Below are 21,378 nucleotides of genomic sequence, written 5' to 3'. Positions count from 1 at the left end.
AGAGTATAGGGGTCAGGAGTAGGTAATACAGAGAGCAGGGCTCAGGAGTAAATAAGACACATAGTGCAGGAATATGGAGCAAGTATTGCACAGAGTGCAGGGTTTAGGAGTAAGTAATACACAGAGTGCAGGGTTAGGAGTAAATAATACACATAGTGCAGGGATTAGGAGCAAGTATTGCACAGAGTTCAGGGGTTAGGAGTAAGTAATACACAGAGTACAGAGGTCAAGAGAAAGTAATGCACAAAGTTCCTCCTAAGCAAAAATGATCGATCCCCTCCTCCCAGTACAATAGTAGGCAGCGGGGCTAGACCTGTGCCCACTAGGCACATTAAACTCCACGATTGAACACACAGAGGTAAGTCACCCTAGAGTGAAAAGGACCTGCTTGTAGCACTCAGTAAAATGCATATTGTGGTAAAGCACACACAAAAGCATGCCTAGAAACCAGTGGGTGATTCTGCCCACCAGTGCCTATCCATAATCAGTATTGGCTACACTGATCCTTTAATAGTAAACCATTTCACTTGCTAGTCACAACATTCTTTGCTAGCATGTAAACATAATGAATTGTTATCATGTAAAACATTGTAATATAATAGGTCTAATGAGCAACATAAGTAACCAGTTCAATAAAATGTGAGTGTGCAGGAAGGACTGTGTAGGATGTCATCATTTTGTATGCTGTCACCTCCACACTGCACGGATAAAGCTGCTTGGAATTGAAAGAATTGACCTGCACATGGTCAGCCATGCTTGCTGTGTAAGCCTGTCTGTTGGTTGTTGCCATAGCTACCAAAAGCCAGTGCAACCCAATGAGCTCAGTGCAGCACTGCTGAAAGGACCAGCCATCTTTCTCCCAGGGAGCAGTGTGCTTGTGTGTTCACTGTTCACACCGTTCTACTCCTCATTTCTAGAACAGGGAGGAAAACACACATTACACGATCCAGTGCAAGAGAAGAAGGAAGGCAGAGCTGCAGGAGAATGGCTGCAATGCTGCCTGTGGATGGGCTGAGCAGCCAGCCTTCCCTGAGCTGATCTCTGAGGATGGAATGCAGGCTGATCATGCTCTGTATCCTTTATCAGGAGCTGCCTGGAAGAGCTTTGTTGTATAGGCAAGCAAGGTTCCCCTGCAACCTTATCTCCACTGCTCATTGCTAGCTGATCACAAGGGAGGAAGCTTAGTGACCCTAACAAAGGGTGGTGCCCTCTCTGTAAGCTGGGCTTTTTTCTTTTTTTTTAATACAAGAAGACAGCAGTACTGGAGGAGCAGGTGTACTTCCCATAGTCTTCATTATAGGGTGGACACTTCTACCCCAACCCAGGCATTGGAAAGGACTGCTAATCACCTGTACAAGGTAAGAGAGAACACTCAGCATGTGCATAATATCATTAAAAAAAAAAAAAAATATATATATATATATATATATATATATATATATATATATATATAATTTTGGTTGCATATATTTTATTATTTGTTTATTATATTAATATATATATTTATATACACATTTTTTATACCCATTTTTTTATAATGTCAAATATAATATACTTCGTAGATATGTATATCTATATATATACATACACAGTATATCTATGTATATATATATATATTTTTTTTTTATATATTTATTAATTTATTTAATTAAATATTTAATTAAATATGTGTGTAAATATATATTTATACATATTTTTTGGTAATATTTCACACAGTATATATAATAGTATATATAATACAAACATAATTTTTATATATATATTTTATATTATATTTTATATAATACATGTACATTTACAAATGTAATTTGTATATTATTAAAGCTTATTTTCTGCACCGAACTGACCAGTTTTGAACTCAATAGCTGCAATGGTGTTTGTAAATATTATACTCTTTTAAAACAACATTTTTAAAGGCCCCATTCACACCTGCGCATCACATCTGCGCATTGTTTTTTTGTTCACGGTTTTCACGTGACAGCATAGGGAAGCCCCATTTACTTGACTGGGCTGCCCTACATGCGACAAACGCACCAAAGAAACTTTTGCACCTTTTGCGGGCGCTGAGCAACAAAATGCGCGCCTGCTAGTCGGGTTAGGGGTTGCCATTGAGAATTAATAGCGCCACAAGTGCAAAGCGCGTTTTGCACGTGTTACAGGAACGTGCATTTCTGCGCATGTTTCTGGAACACGCAGGTGTGAATAGGGCCTTAAATTCATAATCCTGTATAATTATAATACATTTTTTAATTTAAAAAAACATAACAGTAATAATATTGACATATTTAGTAAACTGTATTCTCATTGTTATTAAATTCACTCGTGGTCTGCAGCAGGACAATGCATGACTTGCCTCAATGATGCATATTTTATAGGAACTGGCTATGAATTTGGTGCTAACACAAGGAATGCCAAAGGAATAAAGGATGTTGTTTACTACAGGGTACTTGGCCTGTCTGATTGCTTCCTTCTCATTGTTGTGTTATCTAGGTCAGGTTGGCGGGCGGCATGTCTTTTATTCCAAGAAGGCATGTGTGTGCCCAGGCTAGTAAAAGTTGGTAAATGATTTGCCATGTGCAGGTTAGAGGTGCAGTGGGCAGTACGTCATGGGCAGAGGAGAGTTAATAAAGAGAAGCCTACACCCCAGCAGACAGCTCAGCACACCTACTGTTCTTAGCATGGAGTCAGGGCTGATAAATAGGCAGCCAGCTGGGAGTGGAGCCCATACAGTGTGATGCTATTACAGTATGCATATATCTTCCAACAAAACAGGATCTATTACACAATGAATGCGGTCTGTTACTGCTGAGATATTCATAACCACAACACAAACCAACACCCTCTGATAATTCATTTTCTTCTCTGAATGGGCTCTTGGGAACAGATCGGCTTTCACTATTGCTAAAGGTCAATAGGCAATGGAGACACTTTATCAGTTGATGTTGAAATATCAAGGATACAATAAGATCAGGAACTGAATGCCTGGCAGAAGCACTTGGCATGGTCCTAATCTGAAGATAGAAAGGTGCTGGGTCGGTTCAGTTTTGGTTTATTCTCAAAGCAAACACCTCTGTTTTGTTAAATTACTGTTTGTGAATAGCAATATATCCATACAGCCCTTGCATCTGCTTTTTAATTTGCTTAATATATATTATGAGGTCAAACAATGAGACTCGTGCTATGATCACAATATGCATACTGACAGTCTCAGCCATATTCTTTCAATAAACTTTATTTATCACATCCTCCGTGCGCAGCAACATACAATGACAGTTTCTGTGCTAGCATCCTTGTAAATATGCATACTCGTATATCTTTGTGTTTTGGCACAACCTTTTTATTTTGGCATTTGGTCATTCAACTTGGTAAATGGTTCTATTAATGAGAGCAGTATTCTTTATTTCTATTATGCACTAGGGAGCTATTGATTTTTGTTCTCATCTATTGTCATCCCTTCCCCCATCCTATAATATTGAATGTTACTAGGCGCATACTGTACCATGATTCTAGTGGACCAGCGGACATACACACGGGTGCAATTTAGATGATGTGGATGTATGATCCTCAACAATTACTAGAAATACAAGCTGGTAGAGTTGTGAATCTATATTGCTACAGATAAGGATGTAAAAACATAATGACGCTGGGTGTGTGTGGATCAGTAGGCTTTTATTGCAATTTATTCTGCAGGAAGATGATTGAAGATTAACTGAGGTGACTTTAAATGACAGACACAAGGCCCACCCAGGATTATGTCAGTGTGGCTGCTCATGCTTCATGTCTTCATTGCCTTCCCTTCTTTTAGGAATTATTAATGACAGCAGAGAAATGTCATTGCAGTAGGGTTAGAAAACATTTCCCTTCCCTTATAGGAGTCATCAATGACAACAGAGAAATGTTTTGTGCCACTCTTTAGAATGATTTAGCACTCAGGTATTTTGTTTAATTGGTATTCCTTTATGGTATATTTAAAGCGGAAATTTAATCAAAAAATGAAGTCCCGCTAGATAACTTCAGGCTGACCCATTTTGCAGGTATAGCTATGCAAATCATTAAAAATAGGTGTCTATACTGTTTAAAATCCAGTAATACACTGTCTCACCCTGCTCTGCACATGCTCAGTTGCTCTCCATTTTAGGCACTGCTGAGTTTGTAGAGGCCAATCTACTGACAGACTTAAAGCGGAGTTCCAGCCATTTACTCACCTGTCCAACGGTCCAGCGATGCGGCCGCCGGAAGCCTCGATCCTCTCCCTCGGCGCCGGCATCACTGCTGTGGGCACCCGGCTGTTACAGTTTGCGGCTTCACAGCCGGGTACCCACTGCGCATGCGCGAGTCGCGCTGCGAGCCGTGATTGGCCGGCAATCTTCTGGGACCTCTGACGTGTCCCAGAAGATTGCAGGGAGGGAGGGGGAGAGGAGAACTTCCGCTCAGGGCGCTGCGGCGCTCCGAGCGGAAGTGGGAGCGGGTACCTGTCAAAACTAGGTACCCGCTCCCCCCCCCAAAAAATGACATGCCAAATGTGGCATGTCGGGGGGTCAGGACTCCCTAAAGCGGAAGTTCCACTTTTGGGTGGAACTCCGCTTTAAAGCGGAATTAAACCCTCCTATCCTTTACAGCCAAGAACACTGCTTATGTTTAAACTGCAACTGCCATGGTTCTGCACATGTGATTAGTTATGACACCAGCCATTTGATGGTTTGACAGTTTGGTTGAGGACACAAGCAAATTTGACAGTTAGCAATCCCGGCATTCCAGGAATGTAACTGTTTTTTGAAACCGTTAAATCAATGGATTCAGTTCCACATTATGATTTACTGCTGTTTGGGGGCTCTGGGCTTCAGCAAAATGGCAGCCTCCAGCAAGGAACAAGTTGTTATGGGTAAAGTTCTGCTTTGAATAATCAGGCAAACATATGATGAAAAATAGAATATGGTATATCATTTTTATTCTTCTTGTAGTTTGCTTTACATGTTTACAGTATTATTAGATGTAGTTTGCTTTACATAATTACAGTATTATTAGATTGCTTTATTATTTGCATTACATTGCGTGCCTTCTGACACATACTTAAAGTGGAACTTTGGTCCGATCTGGCCAGTCTGCTGACAGCCTTAAAGCAAAATTAAACCCTTCTGTCCTTTACAGCCAAGGAAGCTGCTTCTGTTTGATTTTCAACTTCCATAGTGCTGCACATGTGATCAGTTTTGACACCAGCCATGTGATGGTTTGACAGTTTGACCGAGAGCACAAAAAATGTGACAGTTAGCAATCCTGGCATTCCAGGAATGTGACTGTTTTTTTTTTTTTTTTAAACCTTTAAATTGATGGGTTTAGTTCCGCTTTATGATCTACTGCTATTCAGGGGCTCTGGGCTTCAGCAAAATGGCAGCTTCCAGCAAGAAGAAACAGAAGCAATGCTGGAGCTAAGTTACAGCACACCCTAATTTTGGTAGCATATTTATTATTGTGGAATATGTTCCTTGCTAAAGAACTTTTTTTTTTATCAAGTTGTTATGGATAAAGTTCCACTTTAAAATCAGAACGGCAGTTAGAAGTTACTAGTGAGACATCATTTTAAACATTACTACAGAACTTTCTTATTACATTTATAGTTTCAAATCTGTTCTGCAAGCTCCGGATTGTTTTTTAAACCAATAACATTTTCCATCTCAAGAATTTTATTGGGTACAGAGAAGATATATTCAAAACTGAACAATGTGTGTACATTTTGGTTTATAGACATTAGACACCCACTAGCCATGTATTGGGTATCTCGCAATTTCAAGAAGCTATAACTGAGCTACCAATAGCAGCTACCAATGGTAACAGTTATAGCGGTGGAGAGTAATAATTTCAAAGGGTTAATCTTTTAGAACTAGGGGGAGAGGAAAAGGTAGGGAAGGGATAAGGGGAAAACCCCGTAGGGGCAACTCTGTGGTTAAAGGGAATCTCAAGATATAGGAACTCTGCCAACCAGAGTTTAGGGTTCCAGGAGGGACTCTTCAAAGCCTGAGATTAGAAAGTGGTCCATACATGTGTGCCATAACTTTATGTATTTGGGTATTTTATCTTGTATAGTTGCCTCAATTTTCCCATGAATTATGGCCTACATTACTCTATTTTTGGTCTACAACTAACATTTTCAATTTGCTGTATGAAACCAGTCCCATACTAGATGCAGTACCATTATCCTCTTCCTAAATGTCGCTGTCCATCTCTTGCATCACAACATAATCACATACATTTATTGACAGTGTGTAGCTTTCCTCTTTTTATGTTGCTCACAGGATGAGGAGGCTGGAGAAGTCAATATGATATCACCCTGAAATCTGAATTTTGCATCTCCATGAATGAGTTAGGAGTTTAACAGGCACAAGCGTAAATAACAATATAGCAAGGCAAGTGGGGAACATAAGAACCCTTAACTTCAGAAGGGCAAACTTTCCAAAATTGTACTTGTTGATGGAAAGGGTAAACTGGGACCAAACCCTGGGATCCCTGACCACAGAGGAAAAATGGGAATGCTTTAGGAACATATTAAGTAAAGGCATCTTGCAGTGCATTCCTATGGGAAATAAATTTAGAAGGGACAAAGCCAAACCTGGCTGGCTAAACCGGAGCGTTAAAAAACTTATTAGGGGAAAAAAATTGGCCTTCAGGAAATATAAATCAGAGGGCACAGTATTGGCTTTCGACCAATACAAGGAGGCAAATAGGAAGTGTAAACACAAAATCAAGATGGCTAAAATAGACTTTGAGAGACAAATAGCGGAGGATAGCAAAAAAAACCCAAAGAAATTCTTTAAGTATATCAACAGCAAAAAAACTAGGGCAGAGCATATTGCACACATAATTAACAATGATGGGAGGATGGTTACAGAGGACACTGAAAAAGCAACCGTACTGAATGCTTTTTTCTCATCAGTCTTTACACAGGAATCGGAGGGGTACACTGACCATGACTGTATAGTTAGTAGTAATACACAGGACTTGCCACTATGGCTAACAGAGGGTGAAATCAGGGAAAGGCTGGATAAACTCAACACAAACAAATCACCAGGCCCGGATGGCGTACATCCGAGAGTACTCAAGGAACTCAGTAAGGTTATATCCAGACCACTGTTCCTGATCTTTGTGGACAGTATTAGGACAGGAGATGTACCAGGGGAGTGGAGGAAAGCTAACGTGATTCCGATATTCAAAAAGGGTCAGAGGCATATACCGGGAAATTATAGGCCTGTCAGTCTGACATCAGTAGTATGTAAACTTCTGGAGGGGATGATAAGGGACTATATCGTAGAGTTTGCTAAGGACAACAGCATCATCAGTAGTAACCAGCACGGGTTTACAAATGGGCGTTCTTGTCAAACCAATCTCTTAACATTCTACGAGGAGGTGAGCTGTGAGCTAGATAGGGGCAGACCAGTGGATGTGGTGTACCTAGATTTTGCTAAGGCGTTTGATACAGTTCCCCATAAGCGCTTAATTTATAAAATAAGGTTTGCAGGTATCGACAGCAGGGTTTGCTCTTGGATACGGAACTGGCTAAAAGGGCGTGTCCAAAGGGTGGTAATAAACAGTGCGTACTCAGACTGGTCTGAGGTAGTAAGCGGGGTCCCCCAAGGCTCAGTCCTAGGACCAACCTTGTTCAATTTATTCATAAACAGCATTGAGGACGGGATCAGTAGTTCAATATCAGTTTTTGCAGATGACACAAAATTAGGCAGATATCCTACAGAATGACCTGGACAAAATAACGGAGTGGGCAAAGACATGGCAAATGAGGTTTAACGTGGAGAAATGTAAGGTTTTACACTTGGGGACTAGAAACATAAAAGCACAATACACGTTAGGAGGGGAACCCTTGGGAGAATCAAAAATGGAGAAGGATCTGGGAGTCTTGGTTGATGATAGACTAGGCAACAGCATGCAATGTCAAGCGGCAGCTGCCAAGGCTAGCAGAATATTAGCATGCATAAAGAAAGGGATGTATTCCAGAGATAAGACTATAATCCTTCCACTTTATAAAACTCTGGTCCGACCTCATCTGGAGTATTCGGTCCAGTTCTGGTCACCAGTCCTCAGAAGGGATGTGTTGGAGCTGGAGAGAGTCCAGAGAAGGGCAACTAAACTAATTAGGGGATTGGAGGACCTTGATTATGAGGAGCGTCTGCAATCACTTGATTTATTCTCCCTGGAGAAGAGACGCCTGAGGGGGGATATGATAGCAATTTTTAAATATCTAAATGGGGATCTAGGCTTCGCTGTTCAGTCAAAGGGATTGCATGAGAACTCGGGGGCATACAATGCGATTAGAGGAGAAGCGTTTTAACCTCAGGCAACGTGGGGGGTTCTTTACTGTTAGGGCTACAAGATTGTGGAATTCTCTACCACATGAGGTGGTTTCTGCGGGTAGTATGGTGGCTTTCAAAAGACTCTTAGACGTACATCTCAAGGATCAGAACATTCAGGGGTATGCAAGATTATTACAGCCACACACATCTACACAGGTTGAACTGGATGGACTTTTGTCTTTATTCAACCTCACCAACTATGTAACTATGTAACTATGTAAAAAATTGACCACCAGAATTTACCTATTAAAATAGTGGCTAATCACTTACCCAGCACAGTCCCAATTGATGGACAAGGCAATTTTAGCTGTTTGTTCAGTGCACACCACTGTACTATGGACATTAAGTACTTTTTTTTCTTCACCTCAACACACTGAATACATGTGAGAAGAATGTAATTTTGTATTATTGCAATAAAGTTGAAAAAGTAATAGTTTTATGTGCTGTACTACACAGTGCATACCAGCGACCATATTGCACAGAACACACATGGAGATCAATAAGGATTTTAGGGCCACTGACCAAGGGGTTCTTTATTTTGGGGAGTTAAAAAACAGAGAGTCAAATAAGGGGGGAAGGCCACAAAGCAATAGTTTCAACCCCGTGAGGGACACGCAGAAATATAACAGGGTGGCAATAGGGCACATCAAGGGATAAGTCCAGAGGCACAAGGCAGCAATTTAGTATATTTAGTAAATCTAGGCACAGTCAGTAGCAGGCCACAATCCAGTACAGCAAAGTCCAGGGGCACAGGGCAGCAATTCAGGGGCTCACCAGCCAACAGTGGCCTCAGCAGAGGAACTCTAGGCAGCTTGGCAGGGAAAAGGAGGTCTGGCAGGCAGAGATCCTTTTAGGCACATCACAGGTCCTTAGAGGGCTGTGTGTCCTGGCAAAAGCATCTGGACCACATAGACAGCAGTTGCAGGAAGGGCAGAGAATAAAGTCCCAGTGTCCTGACCTTTCTTTGTTATCTGGGTCCTTTGAATTTAGCCAGAGACCCACAAATTCAGGTAGTGCCGAACTGTCTGGCTCGTTTCTGCTACAGTATACAATCATTTATGCGCTACCTACTGAGTGCAGCCTCATTCCTACCCCCCGTGGGGACACAGGAACCTACAAACCAAATTATGCAGACGATAAGTTGACTTTGTTACAAACTGCATCTGGACTAGAGACAGTAAATTTCATAAAACAAAAAAAAATCCAATATTTCTGAACTCCTTTACAAACCCTCCCCCTTTTGTAAAACATGTACCTGCAAATGGCCTTAACAGGCCTTGTGCAAGTTACATGTACCAGTTCCACAGCAGAACCATCTAAGTGTTCATATAATTGCTTGTTATCTGATGGCCACCTGTGGATTGAAACTCATTCCAGCAGGGAATCACATTCATCCTGCACCACCGCACCAGTTGGTGATCAGCATGTGTTTAAAAACCAGAAGTTCGGGCTGGACGTGATGTCACAGCAGAACAGGAAATGACGACACCCGCGGAGCCTTGACTAGTTTTGCTAATCGCATCTTTAGGAAGCCACATTGGTTGCTTCCTGAAGACACGATTATCAAAACTAGTTGAGGCTCCATGGGTGTAGTCATTTCCTGTACCGGTGTGATGTCATGCCTGAGGCAAACTTCTGGTTTTTGGAACGCACACCAATCACCAAGTGGTGCGGTGGTGCTGCATGACTTAGTAGGCTGTTTACATTGGTGCCGAGCTTCATCAACAAATGAGTGGAATATTTTATGTTTTTATATACCTTGGCTCAATAAATACTACACTATGAGTATTTTTTTGGCTTGATGTTATGGTGTCTCTGGAGTATAAATTAAAGGATTCAGAAGAGTTTAAAGATCTGCAGATGGATAGTATGATTGATTTGGAGGAGTTAACCCAATATGCTTATAGACATTTATTAATATAAAGGTTGCTGGATTGATGGTGAGTGTGCATTTCACATAGAGTCTGGTGATTTGTGGTGGCACAACACTAAGGATTAAACCCATGGTGGCAGTTTTTATCACATGCTTATGGACTTTTTTTTATGACTTTTTTATCACTTTACACAAAAGGACATTAAGTTTCACTTTTATTGAAGTATAGTTTTGCATTTATGAGTGTTAGCGCGTAATAGCGCCTTACCTCTTTTCTTTTTATATATTATGTGTCAGGGAAACATGTCACACAAAGGAAGCAATACAAAGAGAATGGGATACTTTTTAACAGTAAAAGTACATGGTACAAGAGACAAATATCAGGAATATGAAATTTAGGGTAACGTACTCTTTAAGTCTTCTCAGTAAGCAAAGAACAGTAGTAAACTCAGACTTCCCATAGCCTTCTATTATATCCTTCACTTTTGGTGTGCTTTCAGAAAATGCACCAAAAATGTAGGACATAATAAAAGTTTATGAGAAACCACAGGTAACGCACATGAAAACAGCAGGTACCCTGCGCTACACCTGCGCTGCAGACAAAGAGAAAGTGTCCTAATTGTAACAAGTGTTATACAGGCTTTTTTTTTTTTTTTTTTTCACTTCATTCACTTCAAGACCGAAATACTTACGGTATATATACACATTGCGTTTTATTAAATGGTTTACCGGCGTTATGGCTGAAGATATCAGCCATAATCTCGTTATTTTTCCTTACAGCCGGCGGCAGGCTTTTTCTTGAATGCGTTCCAAATGGAACACTTTCAGAAGTGGGGAGAGGGATTGACCCCCCCAAACAGCACCCCCGAGAAACAATCCAATGGTGCGGCCGGCTACTCCCAGAGGCAATGAAAGAGTAGATCCTCTTTGATCGCCTCTATGGCTTTAGAGGACCGGAGTGACGTCATGACATCACTTCAGGTCCAGGCTGCATTTTTGGTTGGTGTGGCTCGAGATTCTTCCAGATTTTAAAGGGTGCCTTGGTTGAAAAAAGGTTGAAAAACGCTGCCTTACATCATCAGGCTCCATAGACCTGCTCTGTAAGTGAGACCACCAGGAACATTTGCTGGTGGAGTGGTGAATCAGGTGAATATGGCTTTCTCCTCTCCCCTGGAAAAAACAAGCATTTAATCCTTGCAGGGCGGGCGCAGTCCCACTGCAAGGGAAATCTTTTTTTTGCCTGGAGTAGGGGGCCTTCACTCATATGTGCCTAATCATTAAGTAGAACCATGGCAAGGCTAAGAGCTGTAAAATACTAGCCAATACTTAACAAGCAGTAAGCTTTATAGCTGCAGACACATTGGAGGAATTACAATTTACAATAGAAGCAGTGATGTTATTCAAGTCTGGACTCAGCTCTCTGCCCTCTCCCTCTCTGTGCACCTGCTGTGTCTACATTTGAAGGCTGCTAGGCTGCCATGTCGGAGCTGGGAGAAGGAGCAGTGAAGATTATCTACATAAATAAAAGTAAAATGGCTTTTGCTGTACATTTTTAAGATGAATTACACCACAGCAACTAAAAAGGTCATGTAGAGCATGCTTTAAAACTCATTTACTGCTTGTTATGAATATGTAAATAATTGATCAACTAAAGCCTGCTTACAGTTCTGTTTTATTTGCACCATATCCAAAATTGGTATCCATTTTAGCAATTATTATATCAAAAAATACATTAAAATACATTACATTGCATCTATCGTAGATATTCTATAGCATGTGGACAAAAACAGTGATAAAGACATGCCCGGCGCTAGGAGGAATGAAATAAGCAGAGGGCATACATGACTGAGTGAAAGGGGAATCGTGCAGTAAGGGTCAAGTGGGGGATAAAAGTAGGTGGTCTGTTAGGGTACTTACCTTATTGGTCAGTGGTCCGGGTAGGGGGTGGAGTTGTTGAAATATAGCTTCAGGGTAGGAGTGGTCAGGTCAATCTCGCAGGAGAAAGCGTGGAAGAAAGTCCCTCCCTCCCGCCCTATTGTTTGTTTTTCGATGGAGATGAACTCTTTTGTGGGGGGTATGTCAATTTTGCTTCTAAAGGGGGGCGGTTTGGGGTCCTTGACAGGAGTTCATCAAACTGGTTTGTTGGGAAAAATGGTGGGGACCCATCCGAGGTATGGCGTCCTCTAATTGGTACAGGTGGGTGTCTGAGGTTGGCTGTGTTAGTCTCCGAGGCGGTGCTTAGCGGCTGGGGAAGTGACTAAGCCAAATGGTGACCCAGACACAGAAGTTGGTTATATGGTACTGTCAAGGACCTACAAACAATTGTATCTGGGTTATTGTTATATTGTTATTTCAGTGTTTTATATTTTGTTATTTAATAAAAGGCCATGTCGGCCATTTTTTACTCCAAGTTTGAGTAGCGTGTTTATTTTAGAGTTATAAGTTTGGTGGGGGTATGGGGGGATAGGAGGTACTTATAGGAGTCAGCACGGGAGCTCTGATCTACCCAGATCACAAATAGAAATTAGAGAATGGAGGTAGCTGTGATTCTTTAAATTGTACAATATGAGGAAATGAGAAGTGTAAGTTAGCTGCATAACACACCACGTACGTAACATGTTATTAGCTGCTGGGCGTACGTTTGTTAAGTACAAATGAGCAAAGTTTTTCCAGAATCTAAGTAAAACATAAAATAAGTTACTTTACTAAAGAGTAAAATGTCATTTTATCAGATGGTGCACAACAATACCTAACCTCCTGAAGTCTTACAACAAGCGGGAGAGAGCAGCTGTTTGTACAATATGCAAATTAACTGCTTAACGCACCACTAACAGAATCATAAAAAATGGCAACTGTACAAGTATGGCTTCCACATTCCCGCTGAGATTCTAAAGCATGAAACTGATATCAGTCTTTGCAGGGTTTCAAAGGAACTGTGCAGATTTGTAGAAGCACATTAAATTTACATACATAAAAACAAAAGGAAATAATAAACACTGATGTGGCCATACCTACTATTCAAATTTATTTTTTTTCTATACTACACTTCTATAATTGCTCTGTCTAATTGGATACAATGGACAGTGCCGCATTGTCATTCTGGAATTTTTCCCATAACTGAGCCTAAAAGCAATTGTCTTGTCCTAGAATAGTAATTGTTCTGCAATCTATTGAGTACTAAATTATGTTACCCTTAAGATTTACTAAATGATGTGACCCCTTAAAGCGGAGTTCCGGGCACAAAAACGATATTTTTTTTTTGTGCCCCTCTGCTAGTTCGACATTACCTGAAAAGGAATTGGATAGTTATTTTTTTTTTTTTGTTTACTCACCTTTTAATTGAAGATCGTAAATACTCACCTCAGAGTACTTCCTCCCTCGGCGCCGCGGCTCACCCCGTCACTTCCTGTCTCGCTATGATTCCTGGGAGCTGAACGTCATCGCTCCCAGGAATCAATGCGACGGCACCGGCCCCGCTCGTCACTTCCGGGTGACGCTGCATTCCCCTGCCAAACAGCTTCTGGGCATGCCCAGAAGCTGTGGAGGAATGCGGCGCCGCACCGGAAGTGACGAGAGGGGCCGGTGCAGGTGCATTCTGGGACAAGAAGACGCGGAAGAAGACACAGAAGAGGACCGCGCCGGCTTCAGCTGCCCACAAGAGAGATGGAAACGCTGTGGAAGAAATTTTATAAGTAAGTATTTCTTCTAAAAGGTAAGTGCGAACCGGGACAGATCAGAGGCTAGCCATTGTGGAATGTGCTAGCCCTGACTGTCCCGGGGGTATGTTTATTAAAAAATGACTTCTGTGCCCGGAACTCCGCTTTAAGATTTTATAAGCCTACGCAACCCTAAATCCACATTTCAATGGTTTATTGCTGCACTAGATTTGAACAGGTGGTCATCTCGAAGCCCAACTGAGCAACAAACAACAATGGGAAGCAAGTGGAAACGATCTTGTAGCACAGAAAGAGCTCTGGATGGGGGCTACTGAACAGGTGGGTGCAGATACAGGGGTAAATTTGTATCTGTATCCCATATAGAGGAACAAGTAGAGGAAAATGTAAGGGAAGTTAATCCTGAACTGGCATACCATATTAAATAGCCCCAGTTGGCTGTTATACTCATGGGTATCAGAAGTGCACGGGAATATGGCTGCTGCAAGAAAAAGGGAAACAAGATTGTATCAAATGCTGGCCATACACTAGCCAAAAAATCATTCAAACTCGTTTTCGATTAACAAACACTCGGCCGTGAGAGCAAACGATTTTGCCATTATGTAATGACCGAATTTTGATCGATAAATCATTCAATGGACATAAATGAATCAATTTTTGGTTTGTTTTGTCACATATGCCTAGCACAAACAGTTTGGGTGAGAAACACATTAACCATTCAATTCATCATTCCTTCGGTGGAATTTTCTAAACGGTTTCTTCAATTTTTCAGCTCTGAAAAGGTAAAACCGATTTTCTATTTGTGCCCATTAACTGGATGAAAAACAAACAAACTGACCAAATGACAGATTTTCAAACAATTTTTTGGCTAGTGTATGGCCAGCAATAGACCAGACAAGTGCTGGTGGTAAAGGCACTATTGTCAGGTTGATAGGGTAATCTGTCACTAAGTACATAATCTGTTGTCTGACGTGTGCTCAGCACATTGTGAATTGGATCTACAGATTATTGGGTGGGGCTGGGTAAGACCTAGAATTTGTGGTACTTATTGGAACCTGTAACAACATTGGAGGAAGATGGAAAGCCCTCAAAAGTATTTAAAAGGATTTCGGAGCCACACCTAAAGTGGAACTTACTACAGGAAGTTATCCTGATTGTCCCCCTTCACCTCCCCCCACCCCCTCTGCTGACAAGTAACTGCTTTCACTTCCATTTTGATTGCCTAGGAAGTTCAGCTCTCCCACACCTCCCTCAACCTTCTGGGACATGAGTACTATTCACAGAGTACAGAATGTCTCACGCATGTGTAGTGGGGGAGCCAGCTCTGAAGCCGTTGGTAGTCACAACTGGCTTCCCGCAGTCAACATAATGGTGCCAGGGACCTGAAGAGCAGCGAAGAACTGGCCTGTGTGAAGACTGCACTGGATCCCTGGGCTGGTGTTTTTTTCATTAAAAGTCCGCTTCTACAGTATTTGTAGTTGCTGACTTTTAGGTTAAAAAAAAAAAAAAAATGAAGTTCTTCTTTAGGTAAATAAAAGTCATCCAGGGCCATCTTTTCAGTTAGTATTTTTAATCACCTGAAAGACAACAGTCGCTGTGGGTGGATTCAAGCTTGTGAGTTGCAGCACATATATCCACACATATATGTGCATTGCAGTATGGTGCCATCTAAATCTTATTGGCACCCCAATGGATGTATAACTTAAAAAAAAAGAAGCGCACCTGCGCTTGTGCACACTATATTACACAGATGTGGATACTAATTTTACATACCAAAATTGAACAGGAGACTATACCATTACTACAGGAAGGGGGTTCTTTATCTGTGTTGTGCTGAATGTCGTACCATAATAGATAATATAAGCAAAAATAATACTGAACTCTAAGAGCCGGTTCACATTAGAGCGATCCGACTTGCCGGGGCGGCCTCACAAGTCGCGGTGCGCTGCTCGCACCGCGACCTCGGAGCGGCCGGCACGGACTTCATAACATTGAAGTCAATGCAGGTCGCTCCGGGTCGCCCCAAAGAAGCTCCGGACCCTTTTTCTAAGTCGGAGCGACTTGTGTCGCTCCTATTAGAACGGGTCCACAGCTTCTCTATGGCAGGCGACCTACAGCGACCTGTCAGGCGACCAGGTCGCCTGACAGGTCGCCCCAGTGTGAACCGGCTCTAAAGAGATTTGGATTTTTTTTTTTATTATTGTTAAAGATGGCAGTATTCAGTTAAATGAATTAGAGCCCGTTCACACTACCGCGACCAGAAAGTCGCCCCATGAAGGAGCGACTTTTTAGCGTGACTTTGAGACCCGGTTAACACTAGCGTGACTTGTCAGGTGACTTGGTCGCCTGACAAGTCGTGGTGCGTCGCCTGCCATAGATTAGCACAGGACCCGTTCTAATAGGAGCGACAGTAGTCGCTCCGACTTAGAAAAAGGGTCCTGTACTACTTTGGGGCGACCTGCATTGACCTAAATGATATGAAGTCCGTGCATGTCGCGCCGCGACTTCACAGGTCGCCCCAACAAGTAGCGTCGCCCCTGTGTAAACGGGGTCTGAAGAGACTTGTTTAGAGACTTGGAAGAGACTTGTGCACTACTTTGAAGAGACTTACATGACAGGTGACTTTGTCTGTGGGGAATGCCTGGCTAATCTCTTTCTTCTTCCTGGAAAGTCTGATCACAGTCCCTTGAAAATAGATAAGGATCCAACTTAGAGGCGACTCCCATTGAAGTCTAAGTCGGATAGAGGTCGCCTTGAAGTAGTACAGGAACTTTTTCTGAAGTCGGAGCGACATCAGTAGTGCATATTAAGACGGCTCTCATTCATTTACATTGAATTTGTAATGACAAGAGACTTGGGGCGACTTGAGGGCACACAAGTCATGTCCCAAGTCGGAGTAGTGTGAACCGCCTCTTAGGGAAGAACGATTTCCCCTTATGAGGTAAAATTGGTCACTACTACCTGTGGTCTTGTCTTCTTGTTCTGCTTTCTTCTGGACTTGATTGCATTTGTGAAAGATTGAACTTGATGGACAGTTTTCTTCTTTCAGTCTAAACAACTATGTAAATGTACTAAGTCAATTAGTATACTAGGCCAGTGATTTGTAACGACAAGTGTTTACCCTATATAAAATACAATATATACATATACTATTATAAATTTCCATAAAACATCTTAAGACTACATGATATGGTTACCATGATACTAGCACACTTCTGAGTTAAACGGAACTGTGCCTAATTTTAAGATCCCATTCTATATCACAGGTATTATGGGCCAAATAAATTATACAAAGGGAGTCACCCTTTATATAATTTCTTTGGCCCATAATACCTGTGTGTTTTGTCCTATAAAAAAAAAATGGGGGTCTATAAATGCTAATATATTTTCTCTACTGTATGGTCAAGAAAACAGGTCGGAGGCTGGTTATAGATGCCTCATTTTGTTTTTTTTTTGATCAGCCAGAGGATTTCCATATCCACACAAGCAAGGTGGATGGAGGAATTCTCCCCGCTGTGCTATTGCATTCTGATAGTGGGGCTCCTCTGCTGTCAGAATACACTGATCAGCGCTGCAGTCACTGATCAACAAAAAATTTCCAACAATCCTGTCGATTTAACAGGTTACTTCTGTCAAGTGGGAACAGCCATATATGGATCAAAAATTTGATCCATCTATGGGCATCTTTACTAGTAACCATCATTTTCATTATGGAGGAAGACTCTTTAAATAAATGATGTTGCTAACTCGTACATTTTAACTCAGAATTGTAAATGTATGTTTACTGCATAAGGCAAAACTGTTTGTACCATTTGTTTTGGTGTTTTCACTATATTTCATTTACAATAGAGGATATTTTTGGCTTCTCACATTGATTGATTCATAAATAGATGTGCCCTGACAGATTTGCTGTACATCCTATACAAGAGGCTCCCAGCCTTTTTGATACTGTGCGCACATTCTGTTATACCTTCTGCTTGAAATTATTTCTGCTACATTAACTAATTTGACACTAAACTATTCAACTGTAACAATCTAAAAGTCAGAAATGGTGTAAAAAACAACCAAAGAGTTAATCTTGGCCAGTCCAGTACCTTTACTAAGAATCACTTTCTGCATGACAGAAGTTGTAAGCAAGAAAGAGGTTTTGTAGAAAACGAATATGAGCTCTTAATGGTCCTCTCATATGGTTGAGTTTCACACAGGGATCACTTATCTCCACTGCAAAATCCATGAGGACTCTGTTCACCATTCTATGAACAGAGTACAACACAATCACAATGGGCTGAATATATATACCATATGCAGTAGACAAAGAACTTTTATTACTCTTTAATCATTGTACACATCTACTTGACTTGATAGCTAAAAAGTCAATAATCATTTGCTCTCTATGCAGAATAAATAATCATTATGCATCAAATACAAGAAATGCCTTTAAATTCTGTCCATAACTTTTATTGATATAAGTTCATATTTCTTTTATTATTATAATTATTTTCCTTTGGTAAGTCAATGTTTTGGGCTAATTTACAACGTGTGTTACACTAACACAAAACAGCATACTGTTAATGTTTGCTTTGGTGCCTTGCATAAAAATGCATTTTAAATTGCACCCCCCAACCATGCGTGCAGGGTGTATTCTGGGTTTTGAAAACTTAAGCAAGACCCATTTTTGGTTTGTGCATTGACTGCCCATTAAAAGTAAATGTGTTGCCTTTCCAGTCTAATTATTCATGTCAGGGTAGCTGGTTCAGTGACTTAGCTTGTCCACATTTCATGGAGGTGCCCTCAGGCTCCAAATGTAGTTCAGAGGACTCTGGATATCTTAATAAAACATTTGCAAATATAGTATTGATATTTTTCCTTCTAGATAGCTTATGTAAACCAAAGGTGCAACAGATTAAGTTTAAACAAAACCAATCAGTGACACTAGCAGTGCTAAAAGATCTAAATTGCACATTAGATCGTTAAAACATCATTGCAGATAAATGGTTAAATTAAAAACAACTGAATGTCCATCAGGAATAAAATGCACTCGCTATAGAGTAGGATTCCCAATCGGCCAAAAACAGTCCCATATGCCAGTGCAGGTGATATAATGAGATGAAAGTGCAGTTAATTGTATAATCTGTGTGCCTTCACCAACAAGCCGTGCTCACCCATCAAAATGGAGACTCACCGGAACTGAGATATATGAAGGCTTGTAAACGTCACCACTGGCTCATCCTGTATACAATCAGCACCCACCGCTTGGCTCTCAAAAGTACATCCTTTTCTTACTCGCCCATCAATTCATGCAGGAGTAAGTACAACAAGGGGACACATAGCGTAAGTCCGCAATGATTTATTAAAACAAAACCACACCAGTTCCCCACAATTACATACTCACAAAAAATGCATGATAACAGGCATTAACGAATGCATATGTAGCATCCATCCGCCTCTGTCTTTCTCCCGACTTTTGGCGCCCAGCGAGCCAGATCGAACAGTTTGGCGTGGCGTCTTCTGTTGCTAATGCGACCGCGCACTCACATTCTGAGGCGTTTCGTCATCAAAGACTTCCACTGAGGGAAGTCTTTTATCCATTCTTCTATAAATGAAGAATGGATAAAATAATGAATGAGCTAGAGATGACCCATTCCATATCCTGATCTCCCAAGATAATTATCAAGTATCACATTTTTTGTGTCAGGATAATGACCTTCTGTGAGAGATTTGAGATGGAGCCTATGTTTTAACCCAATGGAAAGCTTTACAACTGAAACACTTTCTCTATTCCCTCCTGTTACCAAGTACCTTTTTATACACAATCACCTTTTTTTTAGAAAATAGGCTCTGATCCTGACCCTATACTCCACTCCTTATCCATCCTGCATGATATTCTTTCTTCCCCACAACAAGGGTACAAAGCTCCTTTTCTGCATTGCTGTCAAAAAGAACTTCAGTGATCTTTCTCTGAAGCTCAATGCAAGAAAAATCTACACTTTTCCCATAAATTCTCAATGTGCTCTAAGTACTAGGAGAATAACTACAAAATACTTACATTATGGTATTGGATCCCAATCCTTTTCACTCCTACTCAAATGTGAGTTTTTTATTATATTCAATACATTTTTTAAATAATACTACACTATATGGAGCCTTCGGTCCCTCTATGTTGGTTTGCTTGAACTGGAGACAACAGGATTTCCCCTACCATATCCAGGATTTACCCCAGTCCTACCAGTGGATTGACTTCATGCTGTTACCATACAGCAGTAAGGTAAGGGTGTAGTGCACCCAGAAGAGTGACCCTATCGCTGCTTAACCATCTGATCCTGGAGCTTATCCTTACTTTTTTACACTATTGAGTGTTCACCGCTACTTGTTTGAATTCTATCACATCATTCACTATGATGGACTTTTTATGAAAGGAATTTATTTATTGATCACTCAGCACTTATCTATTGTTCACCATCGTTTTTTAATAACATATTTCCAGCGCACATTAAATTTTTAATATTTATTTGCACATATTACTGAAAGGAATTTATTGATTTATTGGACTTATTTATTGATTTACATATAAAAAGGAAGCACCTATTTTATGTTCACCAGTGTTTTTCATTACATATTTTCCAGTGCACATCCAATTTTAATATTAATTAGCACTTACTACTTTTTTTTGGGTTACGCACTGTTTTCAATTGTTGGATGTTTGAAAATTTACAGTTCATTCACTTGGTTCATATTGTCTTACTAGATAGCGCAGGGGTCTCATTTTTCTTATCCAAGTTTCCATAAAACATGGTACTGCTGAATGGAATTAAAATTCTCGGAAGAAGGAAAGGTCCTATTAGAAACATTCTCTTGAGGTACCAGGGTTGGTCAAGTCGGAGAGGCCCAGGGGTGACTCCACCTTAAACTCCCACCTTCTCTGAACACATTTCCTATTCTTTCACTCTACTTCATTAATTACTTTTATCCCCTTTTTCACTATATTGTTCCTTCAAGATGCTGCTCAAAGTACCCATCTTGATCTCCTAAGACATATTCCCCAACCACTATTTTGATGGACTTTAAAGCTTGTTTGCCTTCACCCAGAAGATCTGTAAAGAAGAATGGACCAAAATCCCTCCTGAAATGTGTGCAAACCTGGTTACCAACTCCAAGAAACGTCTTACCTCTGTGGTTACCAACAAGGGTTTCTCCACCAAGTACTAAGTCATATTTTGCTTGGGGATCAAATACTAATTTTACGCACTGAACTGCAACTGAATTTAAAACATTTGTATCATGTGTTTTTTCTGGAATTTCGGTTAACATTCTGTCTCTATCATTTGAAACACACCTAGAAAAAAAATTATAGAGCCCTAATTTCTTTGTAAATGGGCAAACTTACAAAATCTGCAGGGGATCAAATAATTATTTCCCTACCGTACATTTTAGGATGGTAAAGCCCTTAAAAAGTCAACAAAATATATTCAAAGGA

At 40.8% G+C, this 21,378-nt stretch overlaps 1 protein-coding gene across 1 annotated transcript in view; it reads left to right on the top strand.

Moving 5' to 3' along the window:
* The first annotated feature begins 768 nt into the window (after positions 1-768).
* Positions 769-21,378, top strand: part of SORBS2 (sorbin and SH3 domain containing 2) — a 488,340-nt gene continuing 467,730 nt past the window's right edge. Inside the window, exon 1 of the mRNA XM_082244055.1 lies at positions 769-1,358. The gene's annotated coding sequence lies outside the window, so the exon portion shown is untranslated. The remainder of the gene's footprint in view (positions 1,359-21,378) is intronic.

This window comes from Pelophylax lessonae (assembly GCF_965119305.1).
Source record: "Pelophylax lessonae genome assembly, chromosome: 1".
Lineage (NCBI taxonomy): Eukaryota > Metazoa > Chordata > Amphibia > Anura > Ranidae > Pelophylax > Pelophylax lessonae.
The sequence above is the reverse complement of the archived record's forward strand: the minus strand, read 5'-3'. Positions and strand labels throughout refer to the sequence as shown.